This window comes from Peromyscus leucopus, chromosome 18 (assembly GCF_004664715.2).
Source record: "Peromyscus leucopus breed LL Stock chromosome 18, UCI_PerLeu_2.1, whole genome shotgun sequence".
NCBI classification, from domain to species: domain Eukaryota; kingdom Metazoa; phylum Chordata; class Mammalia; order Rodentia; family Cricetidae; genus Peromyscus; species Peromyscus leucopus.
This window is the reverse complement of record NC_051078.1, coordinates 36,271,901-36,284,319: the sequence shown is the minus strand read 5'-3', so window position 1 is coordinate 36,284,319 and position 12,419 is coordinate 36,271,901. Positions and strand designations below refer to the sequence as shown.

At 47.8% G+C, this 12,419-nt stretch overlaps 1 protein-coding gene across 2 annotated transcripts in view; it reads right to left on the bottom strand.

The window, feature by feature from the left end:
* Elk3 (ETS transcription factor ELK3) overlaps window positions 1-11,373 on the bottom strand; it is a 66,386-nt gene extending 55,013 nt beyond the window's left edge. For both annotated transcript variants that reach the window (XM_028880235.2, XM_037196818.1), the window contains exon 1: window positions 10,999-11,373. The gene's annotated coding sequence lies outside the window, so the exon portion shown is untranslated. The remainder of the gene's footprint in view (window positions 1-10,998) is intronic.
* Between the last annotated feature and the right edge of the window lie 1,046 nt (window positions 11,374-12,419).

Sequence of the window (12,419 nt, the reverse complement as noted above, 5' to 3'; positions counted from 1 at the left end):
TCGTGTTTGGGCTTTGGAGAAGCGTAGAGAGCCCCTCACAGAGTGCCTGCCGTGCTGGGAGCTGGGTGCTTCTGGGCTCGGAGGCTGTGGCTACTTCAGCGTTCTCAGAGCACAGCTGTTTCATACTTGAGGAAAAAGATAAACTCCAGGCACTGATGCTCGCACCCCAGTCTGGTCTTCGGATTCTATTTGGAAGTGATGCTAGAGTCCTCAATGTGTCGTCACCCGCTCATGTGGTGGGCATGTGTGGAGGTGTGGTGGTATCTGAAGTCAGGAAGGTGGCGATTGGCCCCATCAGCTTCACTGGCCCGCATGCCATGTATTTTCCTGCATGGACTCAAAAGTCTCGTCAGATGGGACCTGACACATGCAGAGAATTCCCTCCAATGGTAAATAACATCAAATAAAGCTCTTTTTTTAAAAACAAAAAAACAGGAAGTAACAGCCCAGTGGTGTTGAGGTAAGTGAGTAAGCCAGAGGTCACCCAACTCCTCATGAATGTCTATTTTAAAGCACAGCTGGACAACAACAGTACGTGAAATGGGACAGTAAAGGAGACACATTTAAAATGCCTTGGTGTTCTTCAGAGATGCTGTTATTTCTAAGAAGACGGTTGCAGAATGCACAGTGCGTGGCTTTAAAACTGAAGTCTTCTCCAGTGTCTTACACCTAAAACCTTTCCAAAAATTCACCACCAAAACGCACTGAACAAGTACACAGTGTTCTGTTGCCAATGGACCATTCACTCACGTCTCATGAATGATGCTGCATAAAGGTCATCAAAAGCGTCTCACAAAAAAGATGGTACCCGTCTCAAACGTGGACCCTCATCCCAAAGCAGCTTCACCTCCTTGAACTCCTACTCGGGAATCTGCCGTTCACAGAGGTGGCTCTTTCTGAAATGCCACATACAACTTGATGTTATTTCTTTTTTCTCAGCATGAATGTATTAGCTATAATAATAGCCAGTACTGGATTTAGATGATATTTCCCCCTGCCTCAAGAAGAAAAATACCCCTTTGGAAAGTGAAATAGTCTAATCTAGTAGTGAATTTATAATCTTCTACAACGAGGTCTTAAAGTTTCTGTGTGTGTGTGTGTGTGTGTGTGTGTGTGTGTGTGTGTGTGTACACGTGTTGGAGGGCACATGCATACAGACACCAGAGGGCAACCTCAGATGTTCTCAGGAATAGCATCCGCCTTCTGGACGGGCCAGTGAGCTCCAGGGATTGGCCTCTCTCTGCCTCCCCTGCACAGGGATCACAAGCAAGGGCTACCACATGTGTGGGACCTAGGGATCCAATCAGCACTGTAAGGGTAGTAGGGAACTATTAAGGCATTCCCCAGGGCAGCTTCTGATCTTTTAAGGACAAAATCCCAGGTCTAATACTGTTTTTGTTGTTGCTACTGCTGCTGGCATTTTGAGACAGGGTCTCGTGGAGCCCAGGCTGGCCTTGAACTAACTACGTAGCCAAGTATAACTCCGAACTTCTGATTCTCCTGCCTTCGTTTTCGGAGCTCTGGGATTACCAAGCTACTCGACCACACCTAGTGAAGGCGGTGCCTGGGATGGCACCCAGGGTCATGTGTGCCAGTGAGGCGTTCTTCTGACTGGCCTGTATCCCAACCTTCAACCTTCTGAGAACCACAGAACTCTTACATCATCCTATTTGGTTCAGGCATCTTGGCGATTAAAATGACTCACTTTAAAAGTCAATTTCAATATCATGTACATTAGTCTATTTACCCACATAGCATACATTCAAAGAGTCGGGAATAGTAAAGTGATGGATTAACCCAAACCCAGGGATACCAAGTGGCTGGCTGACCACACTGCTTTTGCCTCAGCCATCAAAGATGAAGTGAGTCTGCCCAAGGCCATCTCTACAGACACTGGGTATGCAGTCCAGGTGTGACCACGTGCTTCTGCCTAGAAGCATTTGGAGGTACAGTTCTAAAATACTTTTTTCTTTTAAAGAGACAGGAGGAGGGAAGAGAGGTAGGGGAAGAGAAAGAGAGAGAGAGAGAGAGAGAGAGAGAGAGAGAGAGAGAGAGAGAGAGAGAGAGAGAGAGAGAACCTAATGCCCTCTGGTCTAAATGGCCTCTGGAGGTGAAGCTTGGAGAATAGAGATGGACAAAGGCAGGACAAAAAAGGAATAAATAATAAATAACATTCCTTATCAATGTTCCTGGACTCCAAGGGTTCAAGTCCAAGATCATACAAGGAAACTAAGGCAGCGAATCTGCTACTTAACCTTTCAGACAGCACTAGCTGCCTGGGTGCCTCCTTTATATGTCCATAATGGGACTGGCTGGCATTATGGGGGATCTAAGCTTTCTCTTTCCTGAAAATTATAGCGTAAACCCAGGCTCTCGCCTGACTTCCTACATTGAAACAATGATTCTTCCGGGTAGAGAGGCACAGTAAACAACATTCCTTGGGCACCTCCCTAGGTACAGAAGGAGGGTTCAAACCACACACAGGCAGCCTTGCTCCCTACATAGGAGGAAGAGCTGTTTTGGTCACTTTTGAGGTCACATCCTGCCAGGTTCTCTTAGACCCAGCAGCCACTGATACCTAAGCAAACACATACGTACACTCCCCTTTCCACACCAATCTCTTTCATTTTTTTAAAAAAATAATCCTAATAAGTAGAGTCTGTATTTCTGCCTCCAAAGGCAAATCTAACAAATTCCAATAAGGGGACAGTGTGGAGACACTCCAGTCCAGATTCAGTGAAGCCTTCCAGCGAGACGTTCTTAACTTCGAGTGTTAGTCATCCAACATCAACAACCCCTCTTCTAGCTTACAGTATTCCTTAGGTGAGCACTGTGAGTGTATGTGACATCATTTTGAGGATGACAGGCTATGGGCGTGAGCAGTCTCCCAGTTAATTCCTAGACATGCTGGGTTACTGGCCCTGGGGTAAATCTTGAGGCTTGTTTTGGTTACTCTTTTCTGACTAAGATCATGGTGGCAGGGCTGTGTGTGTGGGGGGTGTACCTGTTTGATCATATATTCTGGTTAATACAGACTTGACCCCAGCAAAGGGCTCCTTCCCAAAACCAAGGGGAAACTAGTTAGTATAACTAGTCCTCCTCGGTCAAAAAATGAGCTGGTCTTTAACCCATATTTTCTATTATTTTTAAACTCAGGCAGAAACATCGTTGATTTCAAAAGGTGATGGACACTTCATGTGCAGCTGTTCTAGGTAAAGAACGGCTTTCATCCGAACACGGCAGATCTCAAAACGGATGATCAGGGCAGCTGTGAGACTCTTGTCCTGAAATCTTCCATAAAGGAGTAGGGTGTCTTTAAAATTGATGGGCTCTGGCAGGAAAGCGCTTTCTAGGAAAGTCCTCCGAGCTGTGGCCGGCCATTCTCGGTCGACCACTGATCCTAAAATCAGAGGCAAGTTTGTCTCAATAGTAACAAACTAACCTGGTTTCTGAACATCCACCTTCCTGGGAAGTTTAAATAAAAACTATGGTTAATGGCATAGGCACTCTTCTCGGCTGGCTTTATGATTTATCCAGGAGACCTGCCTGTTAGCCATTCAGCAGGAGACTTTCTAGAGAAGGGCTGGGTTTATGCACAACAAGGCCGTTTATCAAGCCCAGGCTACATTGATAAGGCTTCTTGGCTTTGTTTTGGCTTTAATTCACCAAGTGCCAGGTGTTGCACACAGTGCTGGGTGGACATAAGGACGAGAAAAACAGATGTGGGCCCAAAGCGAGCGCCCAGCCGGATGGGCATCACAGATGTGGGACACATCAGGCTGCACACACTTGCGAGCATCCCTCACTCTCTGAAGCTACCCTGTTCAAGGATCTAGACAACATATTATCACATACCCTTGGTTTTGGAGTTTGGGGTAAGGGGTATGAATAGGTAACTAGGAATAACAGCCAGTCTCCAGATATACACGCCTGTAACTGTCTAGCTCCTGGGTTCAGAGAGCAAGAATCTGGGTAATGAGGAAACCTGGGAATAAAGCCTCTCCTGAGGGCTAGGGTCCCAAGGGAAGGCTGAGGGCCAGCACAGGCTTTGCCAGGGAGGGGATAGGTGAACCGAGAGAGAGATATAAGGAAAGCCGAAGAGGACCAGTTGAGGGGGAAGAGGAGGGAGGGAGGGAGGGGGTGGAGAAGGGGTGTGAGCATGGTACAGTACATACATGAGCATGCATGACATGATGACATCTACTACCTTGTATGCCAACAAACAAAAAAAAAAACCAGGAAAACTACTAAGTTCATTCAAAGATAAAAATAAATAAAGGATGACTAGATTGCAAGCCTCTGAAAAGTGGATTCCCAGCAAAGTGCAGGGGGACCAGTAAGCGCTTGAGGAACAGAAGAAAGGACCACATGTTGATGAGGCTGGCGGCATCCACAGTGTGCAGCTGCAGTTAGAGATCTGCATCTTCACCCTGAGCTGCGTCCTTCCAGAGAGGACTGTAGCTCCTGGTGCTGCCAGGGTCTGGGGACAGGGGAGGATAAAGAAGGTGGGTGCCCTTCTGAGCAGCAGAGGTGATGGAGCATACCATTATGCTCATACAAAAGAGGGAGGGCTGAGCCCCGAGACAAGGACCTTCTCTGGGACAACTCAGACTCCAAGCCCAGCCCAGCTCAGTCACTGTGCTCCACAGTATGAGAGGGCAGAAGGTCATTGGAAATGAGCATTCAGCTCTGTCCCCAAATTCAGGGAGAATGGAAGGAAGCCAGGTGGGGGTGGCACTGTCCTTCTTTGGGTCCTCCTTATTCAATAAAGGGTCAAGTGAAGTCAACGGGAAACTTAAATTGCTACGTTAGGCCCTAAGGTAGCAGCAAAAATTCATATCACATTTTCACAAGGCCAAGTATGTCCTCCAAGAACACCGCTATAGGACTTGGGACTTGACATTCAAGCTCCTCCATTTCAGTCATATTTCCAGCCAGGGGAACTGAGGCACAGAATGATTAAGTAATATCCCCTCAACCCAGTTAGCTTTAAAGCAATACTTTCATTTTTTCCTACAACACTGGTTAAATAATTTTTACATCAAATAAACTAGAAGAGGTTCTTCCCTGTATGATGAGGAAATCCACATATCCTACTGGTTCATGTTTAGCCGTAAAGTTAAGTAAAAGGATTGCAGTATTTTATCAAGGAATTTGGGGATTTAAAAATCTGCTTGGTAGAATCATGAAACTATCTCCATTGGAATGAAAAAAAAAATACTCAGGGAATACTTTGAAGTGATGGAAATAAAAATATTATATATGAATGTATGTAAACCAATGCCACCTTTTGTTTGCTTATTTGCTTACTTGTTTGAGACAGGGTCTCACTTTGTAGTCCAGGTTGGCCTCAGGCTCATAGAAATCAGCCTGCCTCGACTGCCCAAATGCTGGGGTCAGAGGTGTACACACCAAAGCAGCAACACCGATTCCCTTTTTGTTAAGGTAAAAAAATAATATGTCAGGGTCTTAACGGTTTTTTGTTTTTTTTTTTTGTCTTGGTTTGCTTTTCCTATTGTTGAGGGCCCTAACCTAACTAGTCTTCAGAAAACACATCCAGATATTTGTGTTTTATATCTACTCCATGATTCCTATCAGATTCGCAGCTAAATGAGAATGCCTTAACTCCTATGGCTTGAGAAATACTTAAAAATACTAAAAGCCTTTGAGTCACTTTGAGTGTGTAAGTCAATTCATTTTAGTTTGATTCAAATTCGAATGTTATTACAACCAATCACCTTGATTACTTTAAAAATATGCAACTAGAATTCTCAGCTAAGTTATAAATGAATTCTATTTAACTTCTAAAATAGTTCGGTAATTCTTCCCAGGAAATGTACATCACTACATGTCAGTAAAGTTGCTAGAGTTCATTCCGAGTGAGAATTCAGCCCAAATCACATTTGTCTGAAGTGACCATCGCAGAGTTTATTCTCAAACTGCTGACCCTGGTGCGGATTTCCAGGAATGAGTACAAGGCTATTTTAATTCTGATTGTGGAAGAGAATCACAGAGAGTTAAATATTTGAAGAGCACTTACTTAAAAGACAGAATGAGCTACCACCTTTGGAGCCCTCAGGATTTGTTAACAGAACGCTAACCACACAAACACAGGGGTAATTTAATTTGCTGGCGCTGCGCTCTACATGGCAAAAAGGGAGTCACCATGGTGCCGCTGCCATGGTTTCGACCAAAAAGCTGACTTCAATTCAAACTGGCCATTGGCAATGATAATATTGAGTTTTTTTCTAAAAAAAAAAATAATAATAAATTTAAAACACCAAAGTTTGGAAAGTATGGCTACAGCAATAAATAAGTGTTTGTCTACGTGGACCGGAACTCCTCCCCTCCACATCTGGATCATCCCAAGGTGTATTTTTCAGTGTGACTTCCTTTCTCTACCTTCGTCTAGCATTCTGTTCTGGTGAGTAGTGCCCTCCCTTCCTGTTACCACAGCCCGATACTCTACTGCAAATCATGACTCACACTTAAGTCATAGAGAAACTCACCAAAATCCCAAATTTCACAGCACACAGGAACCCAAGCTTTCAAGAGGGCAGCATTCTGAAAACATTCCAGAAGACAGAACACAAGACCAGTTCATTAGAAATCGTGTCAACCCATCCCCAAGAAACACAAGCTCAATGTTTGGCAACTTGAGTCTCGGTACTCATTATTAAAATGCACCATGTGGGATGCCATGCGAAAATCAGCTATTTTTAAAAATACGACATGACTCCAAATAAAACCTTGCGAGCACACATGTTCCTGTGCGTCTGTATACACAGCACACATTTTAAAAGACTACAAAAATATACAACGACATGTTAGCAGCAGGATTTTTGGAGATGTTTATTGTTGTCCTTGTGGCTTTCTATGTTTTCCTAGGGTAATTTGTGATATGCTTCACAACCAAGAAAAACAGAAAAAGTAACTTTTAGAAGATGCCTTTTGACTGGTGTGGTTCCAACCTGCTCTAAATCACCCTCCAACAACCAAGAGGAGCTAAGGCGTCTATTACACAGAAAATGTCTGCCCAGAACATACAAGGCTATTTGATGAATGTGAGGGACGTCATGCCACTCACAAACGCTAGTGAATAAAAGTAGGCTGAGGAAAGGGTCACCAGGGTAAAATCAAAACAAAGGGAGATCCCTTTGCTTTTTATGCATGATGAGGAGCCTGAGGCCTGGGAAGGAAAGAAGACCATGTCTTTGCCTGCACAGGAAAGGAAAGAGGACTATGTCTTTGCCTACTCACGTCAAAGACCCAAAAGACCTACTAGTAAGGTGTAACTCACCTCACTCCAGGGAGGCCCATCCATGGGGAATCTTTTAATTAAGTGCCTTGAGCTTGTCATAGGTTACGTTTTGTAACATCTGACAATGCCATCTATATACATATAATTTAGTGGCACAGGACACACAAAATCCAGTATCTGATCACTGAGAAGGAATATTTTAATTTATACACACTGCCTGGAAGTCCTCTAAAAGCAATTTCAGGAAGAGATTTAAGTTCCACAAAGTTATGACAAACATAAATTTTAATGTATGACCTCAGAGCTGCATTTACTGTTTATTTGCAGTTTTTTTTTTAATTAATTGCTTTCTTACAGAAGACAAAAGGCAAGGCTTTTAATAATTGCTTAGGTGACTTCAAAATTCAACTGGGAGCTGATAAAAAAAAAAAATCCTGCTCTCCCCCATCCAAATACTGCCCTTCCCGTCTGAAAGGCTTCGGTACTGGTTGTGTGAAGAGTCAGAGCTGAGAGAGTTTCAAAAATTCAGCTCACAAAAGTCACGGCATCACAATGTCAGTATCTGTCATTCTGTGGCACCAGAAAAAAAAAAAAAAAAAAAAAAAAAAAGACAGACAGGACGGGGGAGAGACACAGAGAGAGAGACAGAGACAGAAACAGACATAAAGAGTATGCTGCCCTCAGGAAAAGGGTAACTGAAGACTTCTGATGCCCATTTGTTGAATGAATGCCCGTGGGAGCTTTTTATCATTGTCATCATTAAGGTGAATGAGAATGGGTTCCTCCGTGTAAGCACGACTAACTCTTGGGGCTGGCCGATTATTTATAGGGAGGTGTCCCAGGCATTGTTGGATGAGCAGCAGCACCCCTGGCATCGGCTGGTGGATGCCAGTGGCACCCTTGTAGGTGTTCTTTACAGGAAGCAAAAATCAGCCCTGAAGAAAAACCACAGAAGCAGATCTCAAGCATCTTCAACAACTTGGATGGACTCTCTGACACCCGTCCTTCTTAGGATCAAAACAGTGGTTCTCAACCAGCGGGTCGCAACCCCCTGGGGGTGGGGGTCACATATCAGATATTTTCATAAGAGTAGCAAAATTACAGTTATGAAGTAGCAATGGAAATAATTTTATGGTGGGGGGTGGGAGGGATCACCACAACACGAGGAACCGTATCAACGTGTTGCAGCATTAGGAAGGTTGAGAACCACTGGATTAGAGGTTCACGACCTGGACCTCAGGGAACTCTCCTGGAGGACAGGACGATGCATGTGAGCACTCGGAAGGCTTCCCCATCAGTTAAGAGTTCTGTTCTCCAACTCAGTCACTCAGCACCAACAGTTTACTGACCACCCACTCAGCACACGGAAGGGTGCAGGAGAAATCTTGAACTTGGGCCCACTCACTCAGATAGGGTGGGCGGGCTGGGCTGTTTTGGGGGTACATTTGCCACTGAGGAAGTCTGAAGAGGCGGCATATCCTTGTCAAGAAAGGGTCCTGTGCGTCCAAGGGGGGCTCCCTAAAAGTCTTTGTCCTTTTTAGTAACGCTACACGTTTCTAGTCAACATTTAAAGACTTAAGAAAGAAAAAAAAATAAAAAAGCCAGAAGGCCTGAGCTATATTTGGCAATGAAAGGCCATCACTTTTCATGCTCTGGGGGTTTTGCAAGCAGAGTCATTACTGGAAGCTCTTAGGACACTTATGTCCGACAGTCTCCTTAACTGTCTGACCTGTACGCCCTCCTCACACAATCTCTAATTTTATAATCCTCATAAATTCAAACCCATAACTGACCTTCTCCAAATAAATGCGTGCCACAGAAAGGGAGAAAAGGAGAGAGGCCAGAGAATATTTTGTTGGGCAGTAAGGCTCAGAAATCGATTTAGGCTCTTTAATAGATGCCCGGAATACGCTGGGTTTCCCAGCGACCCCCCCCTCCGCCCCCACCCCCCAACAAAGCCGAGGCACAGATGGGAGAGGATGGGCAGACGTGTGTGTAAAAGAGTTGATTGGACAACAGAGAACAAAACACACACACACACACACACACACACACGCACAGAGAAAAGCATGTTCGCCTGAGCACCAAAATGGCCAAAGAGACTTCCAAGTTTTTTGAGACTGCCCTGGAAAGACTGTCGGGGTGGAGGAGGCACCTCTCAGTCAATAAGGCAGTGACTTGCCTGCTCCGCAGGCTGACAGTGCCTTGCACAAAACCCCTCCTGTGCGGAGCAGCGGAAACTCCCAATGAGATTAGTCGGTGTGTGTGTGTGTGTGTGTGTGTGTGTGTGTGTGTGTGTGTGCAGACATTACTTAGCAATGACTAAAGGGACTCTCTCTTCCTGCGGCAGCCAGTGGAAAATTCAAGGATTTTTTTTTTCCCCTACAGCAGCAGAATCCCTTTAACCCTCTCCCCAGCCAACTCCAAAAACAACTCGGCCTCCCCCACCCCCAACTGTCCCCACCTCGGGCAGAGGGCTGGAGGGAGTTAAAGGCCAGCAAGGGGCTTTCAAAGAGGGGAGGGAGGGAAGGACGGAGGGAGGGAGGGAGGGAGGGGGCCGGCGGGGAAGGGGCGGGGGGACCCTCTCGAACACTACAAAGGAAACTGTAAAAGGGCACAAAATACATAAACCTGAGAAGCAGCAAACCACAGTTTCTTTGTGAGCTCCTCAGTGAGTCATTTTCAAGATGCTGTCTGCAGCCAGTTTCAAAGCGGAAGCGCACGGCAATTAGTCTTGCCGTTTCCAGACAAGCCAGAAACTCTCCCGACACTCGTTTTTTTTTTTCCTTCTAAAAAGCCCCTTTTGCAGTTTCTGAAATAGCCTTTCTGGCTTCCACCCCCACCCGCCGCGTAACTGCAGCTTATCCTCGGCAATGATTCGGTTCAGAAAACGTAACAAAACAGAGACCTTTTAATTTTTTTTTTTTTAGCTCCCGCCCCCAAATTAATCCCCGCTTCTCCCCCCCAAAAAATAAAATAAAATAAAAAGTTTCAGTAACAATTCAGGCCAGCAGGCAGTTTGTTGGCAGTTAAAGAAGTGAGAACTTCAGGAGCATCCCTTGCCCGGCCCATCTCCCAGGTCCGAATCCGGACCAGCAGACTCGGCCGGCTTTTAAAGGTCCCTTGGACTGGGCGTGCGCCTGGGGCGGTGACCTGGGCAGGGGTCACCTGCCCAGCGAAGAGTGGACACGCAACCCCGGGCCCCACATCTCCACGGCCCACGTCCTCCACCCGCTTCTCCATCCCTGTGCCCTCCCTGGATCTGAGCACCCGCGCCTTGGTGCCCATCCTGAAGGGAATCCCGACCGCAGCCCCAGCTGGAGGTCAGCGGCGACCCAGCCTCCAGCCACGCAGCCGGCTCCGGCCACCAGTCTCCATCCCAGGGCCCCGGAGCCTCGCTCGCCAGCCTGCAGGGGTGTGAGAGCTTGCACGCCCCGGGTCCCCTTCCACCAGCTTCGCAGGGCAGCCCCCAGGCCGGCACACGAGCTCCCGCGGTGGTGGCGGTGGCGGTGGTGGTGGCGGTGACGGCGCGCAGCATCCTCCCCCGCGGGGACGCACCCCCATCCTCCCCCACCACAATCCACAACCCACACCCCACAGCGCCCACCGCCCCACCCCCACCAGCCCAAGGAAAGAACGAAGGGGAAAAAAAGAAAAAGGAAAAAGAAAAAGAAAAAACTACCCCGAAGAGAACTTTGCAAGCGCCGGAGCAACAGGCAAACAGTCCTGCAACCTACCCAGATGTGGGGGAGCGTTTGGGAGTCTTCTTGGGGAGATTTCTAGGAGGACCCGGGCGAAAGCCCCCGACTTTCCATGCTGACAGGCGTCTGCAGACGGTCTGTTGCTCTTGTAATGAGATCCTGATTTTTCCCCCTTTTTTTCTTTCTCTCGCTCCTCTTTTTTTTTTTTTTTTTTTTTTTTCCTCTGCTGTGTGTGAGAGCAGGAAGTTGGAGCAGTCAGGCCGAGCCTGCTCACTTCCTTTACTGCATTATTCCCCAGGCGGTGTGCAGTCTGTGTAAACAGGCTTTTCCGCCCCGCGCCGCGCGCCCGGGGCCGCGGCTGTGCGCCGGGGCTGCTCGCCCAGACCCGCGCATACCCCCGGCGCCGGGCCCCGCGCCCGCCCGCACGCCCCGCGCGCCCCCGCGCCGCGCCCGCCCCGCTTCCTGCTCGGCCACCCCAGGGGAGGAGCCTGGGGACCCGCCGGCAAGGCCGCCGCCCCTCCACACGGCGGGCTCCGTCGGCTCCCGTGCACCCGGCGGCTCCCTGAGCTGGGCATCACCCTGCTGGGGTCGTGCCCTGCAAAGCTGGCCTGAAAGGAAGCTGGGCGCGATGATCTCTGTCCGTAGGCATGGAAGCGTTTCGAGGAATCGCGAGTGGGGTTCGGGGCTTGGATGCTCTGGGCACCGGGCTGCTTTTATTGCCGACCAGGCGAGGTTAGGGTGAAAAGATGTAGTAGGGTGTACACAAAAGGAGATGATGGGCGCTTCCTAGAGATGCGGTCGGATAGAGTTACTGTCAGGGACTTACTTAACAGTAACAATATAATTAATAATAATAATCATCATTTTAAGCCAACTTTTAGCATTAGGGTCCTCTTTGGGGGGAAAAACTTTTTTTTAAGAGCTACAAACTAGAAGCCAGGTTTCTTAAGAAGGAGACGGGTAGGGCTGGAGAGATGGCTCAGCCCTTAAAGGCGAGGCTCACAACCAGAAACAGAAGAAAGAAGACTGTAAAGCAACTTAACAGACACCACCTTCTCGTGCCTACTTTGGAGCTCCAGGTGGCTTGAGACTCCGGAAGGGGCACCCTGTGGTCTCAAGCCTGGACTCCCCGTCCCTGAAAGCCCTGGCCAGGATCTGATTGGAGAGTTGGACATTGCTCTGAGGCTGCAGGGGGGGGGGCGTGGGGGGGAATGGGTCTCTAATTAACAAACTCTTCAGCACAGTTCCCCCACCCCAGCCTCCTGCCTCAAACTCACAGCCTTCCAGAACCTTCCAGCCCCAGGCCTTCACTCTTTAGGGCTTCAGATCAGTGGTTTTCAAACCTGAACATTCAGCAGGGGTGGGGGGGGGGACTAGGGGGGACCAGTGACTTGTTAAAACCCTAACTGCCCGGCCTTACCCCGCCTGTCCCCCGCCCCCTGTGTCTGGTGTGATTG